Source organism: Myxine glutinosa, chromosome 3, assembly GCF_964187855.1.
Source record: "Myxine glutinosa chromosome 3, kmMyxGlut1.1, whole genome shotgun sequence".
Lineage (NCBI taxonomy): Eukaryota > Metazoa > Chordata > Myxini > Myxiniformes > Myxinidae > Myxine > Myxine glutinosa.
Genome location: NC_136263.1, coordinates 185,021,336 through 185,033,537, shown reverse-complemented (window position 1 = coordinate 185,033,537; position 12,202 = coordinate 185,021,336). Strand labels below are relative to the sequence as shown.

Below are 12,202 nucleotides of genomic sequence, written 5' to 3'. Positions count from 1 at the left end.
GCGCCCTTGCATACGAACATTGAGCGAGAGAGAGTGTTTGGCACAATATACGTATTACGTATGGAGCATCCCAGTCCCCCCCGCTATATGTAAGGTCCGCTCGCGGGCAACGACATGCGGTGCGCTGCCGGCCTGCTGCCTTTTCCACCACCACCACGGCACGAGTTCGGACCGGACGACGAGCCTAGACATCTACCTGGACCTTCCACCATACCCACTACAATCCCGTGTGAGTGTGTATGTTTGTCCGGGGTTGCAAGTTAAGACTGTATAGCTAAGCCTGCCCTGTGTCCTTCTCCTTCTTCTTCTTTCTTGTATTTTTTTTTTTTTTTTTTTATTTTTTTTTTTGTATACAATATCGAGGCTCGTGAAAGAGCGAACATTAATCACACAGAAAGACAAACCGACACATAAAACATATAACATAGGGAGCGGTAGACAAGATGGGGAGAGAGGGGGAAGGACACAAACACAACATTTGAGAGCAGGGACCGAGAGACATGGAGACATCGAGAGATCTGAGAGAGGGCGAGGGCTTTGGGGGGGGGGGGCGTGGGAAGGGGGCAGTGGGAGAGGTATAAAACATATGGACACTGCCAGGACTTCCAGGAAAGAAGTTGGAATTTCAAACAAGGTGGATCTGGGGTGAATTAGCGGGGGTAGAAAAGATCAAGGTTTTGGATGGGGGAAGATAAGAGATGGTGGTGAACAGCTGTTTTAAAGACCTGGAGGGAGGAGTGGGATTGAAGGGAGTGAGGGAGTTTGTTCCAGAGGCGGGAGAAAAGAGGAATGAAAGAGTGAAGGTGAGCGGAGAGCCGAGATTTCGGCAGTTTAACCATCAGAGGGTTGCTGGCAGATCTTGTGCGACCTGTAGGAATATTTGGGGGACAGAGCACAGAGAGAGCTGGGGGTGCAAGGCCGGAGAGGAGTCGGTAGAAGACAGAAAGACCACCTACCTGCCTGCGGTGAGTGAGTGAAAGGCCCTCAGAGATAGCTTCATCGCGGGAGATTCCAATAATTCTGAAAGCTTTGGTTTCAACAGCGTGAAGCCGAGCTAGGTGTGAGGCAGGAGCACCGGCCCATAGGGGAGAACAGTATTCCATTGAGCTGCGGATGAAAGCCTTGTATGTGGTGAGGAGCTCAGGTGTGCCGAGGAAGGACTTCGCACGACGGAGGATGCCCAGTCGGCGACTGGCTTTGGAGGCCAGCTTGGAAATGTGGTTTTCCCAAGAAAGATCATGGCAGATAGTGAGACCCAAAATCTTGAGCGACAGAACTTCTTGGAGAGGATTGTTGAGAAAGTAGATGGGAGGGTTGTCCAGTCGATCTTTTCGGAGAGACATAGTAAGAGTGTGAGATTTGTCAGGATTGAAAGACATGTTCCACTTGTTTGACCAGTCTGTGATTTTGTCCAGGTCTTCAGAGAGTGAGGAGGCAGCAGACTGCCGATCTGAGGGAAGAGGAATGGAGCGGCAGAGAGTGGAGTCATCAGCAAAGAGATAGAGAGGATTTTCGAGAGAGTCAGAGAGATCATTGATGAAGACCAGAAAAAGCACGGGGCCCAGAACACTGCCTTGGGGAACTCCAGCCTGAACAGGAAGAGGAGATGAGAGAAACCCATTCAGGGCCACACGTTGACGACGACTAGAGAGGAAGTCCGCCAGCCATGCGTGGAGATTTCCATGGATACCAAAGGAGGAGAGTTTGGTGAGCAGAGCGGGGTGCCAGACCGTGTCGAAGGCACGTGATATGTCGAGGGAGACAGCTCTAATTTCCTGTTTGGCATTGAGGACCTCCATCCATTGTTGAGACAGCAGAAGCAGCATGTCCAGAGTAGAGTGACCTGGTCTGAAACCAAATTGATGATCAGAGATCAAGCCATTGGAGAAGAGGAAAGATTTCATATCAGAAGCAATGATGGATTCCATGACTTTGCTGATAATTGGGAGAAGGCTGATTGGTCTGTAGTTGCTAGGATCTGTTTTTGCACCTTTTTTGTGCAAAGCGGTGATGTTGGCTGATTTCCAAGCAGATGGCAGTTGACCTTGAGCAAAAGAGAGGGTGAAGAGAACAGCGAGAGGGTGAGATAGAGCAGCAGAGCAGGATTTTAGGACCCGTGGGCTGATGCCGTCGGGTCCAGTTGCAGAATCAGAGTCGAGGGTTGACAGAAACTTTTCCACCTTGTCAGGAGGAAAGGACACGGAGTCCAGGAGCAGCAGGGTACGACTGGGTATGGTGGGTACAGAGAGGGATGGGTTTGGGACACAAGATTTAGAGGCAAACACAGAGTTGAGGCATTCAGCTTTTTCACGTGCGGAGTCAGCTGTATAGCCGTTTGAGGTAAGGGAGGGGATGGAGGGGGAACAAACACCAGAAACGGATTTGACCAGACGCCACCAGGATTTGGAAGAGGGAGACAGATAAGAGAGTTCGGTCTTGAGAACGGAGAGATATTGTTTCCTGGCTCTCCTGAGGGTGGACACACACTTGTTTCGGGCTTTGTGAAAGGAAATGAGATTTCCTTCCGTTGGATTTGCTTTCCAGGAGACGAAGGCAAGTTGTTTCTGGGCAACAGCCTCACCACAAGATTCCGTGTACCATGGACGGGAGGAAGGGTATGACAACTGAAGACGAGATGGGATAAATCTGTGCATGAGAGAGAGCAATTTACTTTGGAAGAATTCCCAGGATGAGTTGATGTCAGAGGTGGTAGAGATGGGAGACCAGTCCAGATGATTGATGGCTGCTTGAAGACCGTGCCAGTTGGCCTGAGTGAAATGCCAGACTCGTCGACGCTGAGCAGGCTCCCTGAGGATGGTCAGAGAGATGTCCACTTTAACAAGGACATGATCAGATGATCCGATCGGAGCAGAAGAAGAGCAGCAGACATTTTCAGGGAAGTTAGTCATAACCAAGTCCAGAAGAGAAGATGTTCCGTTGACTGAGATCCGGGTCGGGAAATTGACAGATTGTGTCAGTCCCAGTGAGTCGCAGAAGTCCTTTGCTGAGGAGCCATGGCTGGTGAGAGAGGTACCCACACCCAGCCAACTGGCATGATGACAGTTGAAATCACCACATATGAGGAAGAGAGAGTTGGGATGAGTAGATAGAAGTTGGTCCATATCATCAGACAGCGAGATGTAGATGGAGTCATCACTGTTTGGTGGACGGTACAACACACATATGAACAAGAGGTGGGAGCGAAGGGGAAGCCGTAGCCAGAGGTATTCCTGGGGGTGAGGTGGAGAGAGTGCAGTGCAGGGCGAGTGAGGAAGAGAGTTTTTGATAAAGATAGCAACCCCGCCTCCAGGACGAGGCTCAGGTCTATCATACCGGAGGAGGGAGTAGCCCGGGAGAGATACTATGGAATCAGAGACATCATAAAGGAGGAAAGTTTCTGTTAAGCAGATCACGTCTGGTTTGACAGAAGCAACCTGTATGGAGAGATCAGTTAAGTTTGAACGAAGGCCCCGGATGTTTGAGGTCCATACCGTTAATGAAGAGGAAGGGGGAGCATCAGATACAGAACAGGGGGGAGGAGGGGTAGGGTAAGATGTGGAAGAGGTGGAAGAGGTAGGGAGAGCTGTTGAAGGTGTGTCAGAGATTTCAGAATAGCTCGGAGAAAGGGAAGGATGGGGCGGACAAAAGGTTTGATGGTGATTGGGTGAGCCACAATGAGGTGTTATTTGAGGAGGGGGAAGAGCGAGGCAGAAGGTTGGGGGAGATGGAGGTGAGAGTTTGAAGGGGGAAGAAGCGGGGAGGACGCTTTGAGGAGGGGGAGTGAGCGGGGGGAAATTGAGAAGCAATGAGGGTGGGGAGATTTGAAGGGGAGGGGTGAGGGGGGAGTTTGGGAGGGAAGGGACAAGGGGAGGGATTTGAAAGGGATGGGATATGGGGGAGATTTGGAGGGGAGGGGTGAGGCAGGAGTCTAGGAGGGGAGGGGCGAGGGGGCGTCTTGGCGGGGAGGGGTGAGGGAGTAGTTTAGGAGGGAGGGGGCAAGGGGGGAGATTTGAAAGGGATGGGTGATGGGGAAGATTTGGAGGGGAGGGGTGATGGGTAAGATTTGGAGGGGAGGGGTTATGGGGAAGATTTGGAGGGGAGGGGTGAGATTGGATTTTTGAAAGTGTACGATTTATGGGAAACGAACATTTATTGCAAAATGAGTTTCTTGTGACCTTCGAGTTAAAAATACGTTTAAGGACGCTGGATGGAGGATGGAGTGCAGGAGAGTTTAGGGAATGTAGAACAAAGGCACTATAGGAGATGGATATTTTTTTTGGGATGAATTGATTTGGTGAGCAAGTCGAAAGCAGCCTTTTAAAGAAGAAGAAGAAAAAGGTGTTATAAAATATGACGGAATACATAACTTGAGGGGAAAGTGTAAACATTGAAGGTTAATGAGTGAAAACTATCTGGGGAAATGGGGGAGAAACACGTGGTCGAAGAACGAACGAACGAATAAGAATGAATAAACGAATGAGAACAGAGAAGGAAATGTTTTTTTTTGTTTTTTTTTTTTTTTTTTTAGTTGAGATTTACACAAGGAAGTAGGCTATGGGTGAAAAGCCTGGGAATACAGAGAACGAAAGTTATTGGATCACAAACGACGGACCACTGAGAGAAAAACAAAGCCTCAAGGTTGTACAGTGCACACTGTACAAGGCCTTGCTCGCGACACGGCAAACAGACGATCAATTTATGAAAGATAAACACCGAGAAACAACCAAAGTTGCACACAATAACTTCACACACCGAAAGATAAATACAGTTTCGACAAAATACAATTGTGAACAGACTTAACTTCGAAAAACGTGGAGACCGTGTGGAGCTTCGAAAATCCCTGCCGCCGTCTCCAAGATCTCGCGAGATCGAGATCGAGTATATTTCTTTCCTTTCCTCTTCTTTTTGGTTGTTAATAAATTCACCTTGTTCTTTCTTGGTTTTTCCCTAATCCGATCGCCTCCGTCTTTTCTTCCATTGAGTACATGTGGCACGATTTTGGAACCGCTATAATCGGGTTAGTCTTTGTTAACGGCCTGAGTCGCGGCTCGCTTCGCTCGGCGTGTCCACTAACGCCGCGGCTCCGGCGGGGCTCATTTCCTCGCTCCCCGGAAGGCGCTGGTAATTAGGTAATAGGAACAATTTGGCCTACCACCCTATTCAGTGCTGACTGGAAGTGAGGTCATAGCTCCAGGACTCGGGACGGCCAGCTTAAAGGACAAGGGGATTAACCCCCCCTTGATAAGGGGATTAACCCCCCCTTGATAAGGGGAGCGCCGACCCCCGAAGCCATAACAATATTTAAATGATAATTATGACGTCATAGGTCACGTGGTGCAGGTGCCATCTTGGAAAAACCGAAAAACGTTGCAACTCTATATCTCCAAAACCGCTCCATGGAGAAATTGAAATATGGGTCATTGTAAAGAACTCCGCATGGAAAATAGGTGTTGTTACCAACGACGTCATTGATGCCGTAATTATGACGTCATAATTCGAGAGGGACAACGCTTGGTCCGATCAGTTTGAAATTTATTGTGTGTGATCTATGCAACAATTATGTTAGAGAATATAAATTTTTGATGTAATTGCTCATGTGGTCTGGCAGCCATATTGGATCAAAGAAATAAAACGTTCAAAAACAGAAGAGTTGGCTCACACCAAGTTCACTGTGCAGGCAGGGTAAGTATTCTATGAATACCATTTCGTTTAACTATGTTATATGTCGTTTTTCGACCGATCTCTCAATGGTGAAGAATCACTTACGAAATTAAATAATAATCGTATTATAATCCATATTCAGATCTTCACCAACATCGAATCGATTCGGTCTTGTCACACACCCAATCTATCCACCAAGTTTCGTCCGAATCTGTCCATAATTTTTTGAGATATCCTGCTATATATCGTTTATGGCCCTATCTCCTGATGGTGAAGAATCATTTAAAAACTCATAGTAGCCGCATCCCGATCCGGATCTTCACCAAAATCTAATCGTTTCGTCGTTGTCAAATACACAACCTCTCCCCAAAGTTTCGTCCGAATTTGTCCACAACTTTCTGAGATATCCTGCCTGCTATATATCGTTTTTGGCCCCATCTCCCAATGGCGAAGAATCACTTAGAAATCATATTAGCCGGATTCTAATCCGGATGTTCACCAAAATCTAATAATTTCACAAATAAACAAACCCACAAACGGACAAACGGTCCGATCTCTCAATGGTGAAGAATCGCTTTAAAAAATATATTAGCCGGATCCGGATTTGGATCTTCACCAAAATCTAATCGAATTCTAAAATCCTCAATTTTCATCCGATTGACTTGAAATTTGAATAGGATTTTTATATCAGCTAACTGAATTAAAACACCAACTATTTTTGAGATCAGCTTAGGCCAAGAGGTCAACATAGGCCAACCACTTTTTTTCGAATTTCTAAAATCCTCAATTTTCATCCGATTGACTTGAAATTTGAATAGGATTTACAGATGGGCGAAGTGAATTGAACCACCAACTATTTTTGAGATCAGCATAGACCAAAAGGTCAACATAGGCCAAAGGTCAACAACGATTTAAAATTTTGAAAATCCTCAATTTTCATCCGATTGACTTGGAAATTTGAATTGGATTTACATATCAGCTTACTGAAACCAACCAACAACTATTTTTAGGTCAACATAGGACAAAAGTTCAACATAGGCCAAATTTCTAAAATTGTCAATTTTCATCCGATTAACTTAAACTTTGAAGACGATTTGCATATCAGGTTACTGACTTCAACCACTAATTATTTTTGAGGTCAAAAGGATGCTTTACTGAGTGCCATTCTACTTTGTTCTGTTTTGCCAAGTGTCACTCTATGAGTGATTTTTTCATTTGTCTGTCCGCTCACTTATACTTGCCTACAGGTCACAGTTTTTAACCGATCTTCACAAAACTTCAGCAAATGGTAGAGTTCGTGGTCCAACAAAATCCTATATACCTTTGAGGTCAAAAGGTGAAAAGGTCAACATAGGCCAAAGGTCAACCACTTTTTTCGCATTTCTAAAATCCTCAATTTTCATCCGATTGATTTTAAATTTGTAAAAAAAAATTCATATCAGCGAACTGAATTCAACCACCAACTATTTTTGAGATCAGCATAGGCGAAAAGGTCAACATAGGCCAAAGGTCAACAACAATTTAAAATTTTGAAAATCCTCAATTTTCATCCGATTGACTTGGAATTTGAATGGGATTTTCATATCAGCGAGCTGAATTCAACCACCAACTATTTTTGAGATCAGCCTAGGCCAAAGGTCAACCACTTTTTTTTGAAATTCTAAAATCCTCAATTTTCTTTCAATTGTCTTGAAGTTTCAAACTCAGCTTTACTGAGTGCCATTTTACTTTGTTCTGTTTTGCCAAGTGTCACTCCATGAGTGATTTTTCATTTGTCTGTCCGCTCACTTATACTGGCCTACAGGTCACAGTTTTTAACCGATCTTCACGAAACTTCACCAAATGGTGAATGGTAGTTGAATGGGATTTTCATATCAGTGAACTGAATTCAACCACCAACTATTTTTGAGATCAGCATAGGCCAAAGGTCAACCACTTTTTTTTGAAATTCTAAAATCCTCAATTTTCTTTCAATTGTCTTGAAATTTGAATATGACTTTCATATCAGCAAACTTAATTCAACCACCAACTATTTTTGAGATCAGCGTTGGCCAAAAGGTCAACATAGGCCAATGGTCAACCACTTTTTTTTGAATATCTACAATCCTCAATGTTCATCAGATTTGCTTGAAATTTAAATAGGATTTACATATCAGCTTACTGAAACCAACCACCAACTATTTTTAGGTCAACATAGGCCAAAAGGTCAACACAGGCTAAATTTCTAAAATTGTCAATTTTCATCTGATTAACTTAAACTTTGAAGACGACTTGCATATCAGGTCACTGACTTCAACCACTAATTATTTTTGACGTCAAAAGGATGCTTTACTGAGTGCCATTCTTCTTTGTTCTGTTTTGCCAAGTGTCACTCGATGAGTGATTTTTCATTTGTCTGTCCGCTCACTTATACTTGCATACAGGTCAAAGTTTTTAACCGATCTTCACGAAACTTCACCAAATGGTAGAGTTCTTGGTCCGACAAAATCTTATATATCTTTGAGCTCAAAAGGTCAAAGGTCAACGCAGGCCAAAGGTCAACCACTTTTTTCGAATCTCTAAAATCCTGCATTTTCATCCGATTGATTTGAAATTTGAATAGGATTTAAATATTGGCTAACTGAATTTATCCACCTACTATTTTTGAGATCAGCGTTGGCCCAAAGGTCAACATAGGACAAAGGTCTACCACTTTTTTTTGAATTTCTAAAATCCTCAATTTTCATCCGATTGACTTGAAATTTGGAAAGGATTTTCATATCAGCTAACTGAATTTATACACCAACTATTTTTGAGATCAGCTTAGGCCAAAAGGTGAACATAGGCCAAAGGTCAAGCACTTTTTTCGAATTTCTAAAAACCTCAATTTTCATCCAATTCACTTGAAATTTGAATCAGACTTTCATATCAGCAAACTTAATTCAAGCACCAACTATTTTTGAGATCAGCATAGGCCAAAAGGTCAACATAGGCCAAAGGTCAACCACTTTTTAAAATAACTACAATCCTCAATTTCCATCAGATTTACTTGAAATTTGAATAGGATTTACATATCAGCTTACTGAAACCAACCACCAACTATTTTTAGGTCAACATAGGCCAAAAGGTCAACATAGGCCAAATTTCTAAAATTGTCAATTTTCATCCGATTAACTTAAACTTTGAAGACGATTTCTATATCAGGTCACTGAATTCAACCACTAATTCTTTTTTTTAGGTCAAAAGGATGCTTTACCGAGTGCCATTCTACTTTGTTCTGTTTTGCCAAGTGTCACTCTGAGTGATTTTTCATTATTGTCTGTCTCTCTGTTTGTTTGTCACTCACCTACAGGTCACAATTCCAAATCGATCGTCGTGAAACTTCATCAAGTTGTATAGGTCGTCACAATTGAGAAGCCTCTTGATTTTAAGGTCAACATAGGCCAAAAGGTCAACATAGGCCGAATTTCTAAAATCCTCAATTTTTATCTGATTGACTTGAAATTTTAAGAGGATTTGCATATCAGTCACTGAATTAAACCACGAAATATTTTTTGGGTCATCATAGACCAACAACTTATTTTCGGGATTTTGCAAGTATCATGCTATGCACGACATATTTCTTGTTTGTTTGTTTATACTCTCGTGATTGGTGACCTTCAGGCTTAAATTGTTGTGCAATTTGATGATGACATGTTGTGCAATTTCCCTGTGCCTCGAAACTGCTTTCGTCCTCACGTTAGATATTTTATTAATCTCCATGCTCATGCCTTTTACGTTCGACTCATGTGATCCCAAAAGGGAAACACAAATCGTAATGTTGAATGAAAATAATCTTTTTAGTTAAGCTATAATGGACAAAGTCATCAACACGAAGCAGGTGCCATCTTGAAAGAAAGCAGGTAACGCATTGCGACCTACCTGTTCACACGAAAGCTTTCACTCTTAATGTAGGTGTTTTAAATATGAAATTTAAATAGTGAAAAAATACACTGCGGAGTGAAGGCGAGCAGATCGTCTTGATTTTGGCAGTTTAACCATAAGAGGGTTGCAGGCAGATCTTGTGCGACCTGCAGGAATATTTGGGGGTCAGAGCCCAGGGAGAGCTGGGGGAGCAAGGCCGGAGAGGAGTCGGTAGAAGACAGAAAGACCACCAACCTGGCTGCGGTGAGTAAGTGAAAAGCCCTCGGAGTTAGCTTCATCACGGGAGATTCCAATGATTATGAAAGCTTTGGTTTAAACAGCCTGAAGCCGAGCTAGGTGTGAGGCAGGAGCACAAGCCCAGAGGGGGAGAAGAGTATTGCATTGAGATGCGGATGAAAGCCTTGTATGTTGTGAGGAGCTCAGGTGTGCCAAGGAAGGACTTCGCACGACGGAGGATGCCCAGTCGGCGACTGGCTTTGGAGGCCAGATTTGAAATGTGGTTTTCCCAGGAAAGACCATGGCAGATTGTGAGACCCAAAAGCTTGAGTGACAGAACTTCTTGGAGAGCATTATTCAGAAAGTAGATGCGAGGGTTGTCCAGTCGTCTTTTCGGAAAGACATAGTCAGAGTGTGAGATTTGTCAGGATTGAAAGACATGTTCCACTTGTTTGACCAGTCTGTGATTTTGTCCAGGTCTGCAGGGAGTGAAGAGGCTGCAGACTGCCGATCTGAGGGATGAGGAATGGAGCGGCAGAGAGTGGAGTCATCAGCAAAGAAATAGAGAGGATTTTCAAGGGAGTCAGAGAGATCATTGATGAAGACCAGAAAAAGCACAGGGCCAAGAACACTGCCTTGGGGAACTCCAGCCTGAACAGGAAGGGGAGATGAGAGAAACCCATTCAGGGCCACATGTTGATTACGACGAGAGAGGAAGTCCGCAAGCCATGCGTGGAGATTTCCATGGATACCATAGGAGGAGAGTTTGGTGAGCAGAGTGGGGTGCCAGACCGTATCGAAGGCACGTGATATGTCAAGGGAGACAGTTCTAATTTCCTGTTTGGCATTAAGGACCTCCATCCATTGTTGAGACAGCAGAAACAGCATGTCCAGAGCAGAGTGATCAGAGATCAATGCATTGGAGAAGAGGAAAGATTACATATCCGAGGCATTGATGGATTCCATGACTTTGCTGATAATTGGAAGAAGACTGATTGGTCTGTCGTTGCAATGATCCGTTTTTGCATCTTTTTTGTGTAAAGCGGTGATGTTGGCTGATTTCCAAGCTGATGGCAGATGACCTTGAGCAAAAGAGAGAGTGAAGAGAACAGAGAGAGGGAGTAAAAGAGCGGCAGAACAGGATTTTAGGACCCGTGGGCTGATGCCGTCAGGTCCAGTTGCAGAATCAGAGTTGAGGGTTGACAGAACTTTTCCACCTTGTCAGGAGGAAAGGACACAGAGTCCAGGAGCAGCTGGGTACGACTAAGTACGGTGGGTACAGAGAGGGATTCTATTTGGGACACAGGATTTAGAGGCAAACACAGAGTTGAGGCATTCAGCTTTTTCACGTGCGGAGTCAGCTGTGTAGCCGTTTGAGGTAAGGGGGGGGGGGGGGGGGATGGAGGCGGAAGAAACACCAGAAACGGATTTGACCAAACGCCACCAAGATTTGGAAGAGGGAGAAAGGTTTCTGAGTTCGGTCTTGAGAGTGAAGAGATATTGTTTCCTGGCTCTCCTGAGGGTGGACACACACTTGTTTCGGGCTTTGTGAAAGGAAATGAGATTTCCTTCCATTGGATTTGCTTTCCAGGAGGCGAAGGCAATTTGTTTCTGGGCAACTGCCTCACCACAAGATTCCATGTACCATGGATGGAGGAAGGGTATGACAACTGAAGATGAGATGGGATAAATCTGTGCATGAGAGAGAGCAATTTACTTTGGAAGAATTCCCAGGATGAGTTGATGTCAGAGGCGGTAGAGATGGGAGACCAGTCCAGATGATTGATGGCTGCTTGAAGACCGTGCCAGTTGGCCTGAGTGAAATGCCAGATTCGCATTAAACATTTTGTGAGTTACTTTAGCAAGCTTTGAACTGGCTCTCTGCTCACCTTCACTCTTTCATTCCTCTTTACTCAGGCCTCTGGAACAAACTCCCTCACTCTCTTCAATCCCACGCCTCCCTCCAGGTTTTTAAAACAGCTATTCACCACCATCCCCGTTTATTCACCCCATATCGACTTTTTTGAAATACCAACTTCTTTCCTGCCTAGAAGTCCTTGCAGTGTTCAAGTGTTTTATACTTCTCCCACTCCTCCCTCCCCATTCCCACGCCTCCTCCCCCAAAGCCCTCTCCCTCCCACAGATCTCCCGATGTCCCTGCTCTCAAATGTTGTGTTTGTGTGCTTTCCCTTCTCTCCCCATCTTGTCTACCATTACCCTTATTATATGTTTTACGTATCCGTTTTTTTTTGTGATTAATGTTAGCTCTTTCACGAGCCTCGATCTTTTTCCAAAAAACAAAATTCAAACTGAAATACAACTCAAAAGTACAAAATAATTTTGTTGCATTTCTTGAGATAATAATTGTTTAGGAAGAATTATCAGTTGGGGATGATTTTACAATAATTTCTTTAAGATTATT

General features: G+C 44.2%; 1 protein-coding gene across 1 annotated transcript in view; it reads left to right on the top strand.

Moving 5' to 3' along the window:
- The window catches only part of LOC137417145 (alpha-(1,3)-fucosyltransferase 7-like), an 81,778-nt gene that overhangs the window by 43,495 nt on the left and 26,081 nt on the right, over positions 1-12,202 (top strand). The window lies entirely within an intron of this gene.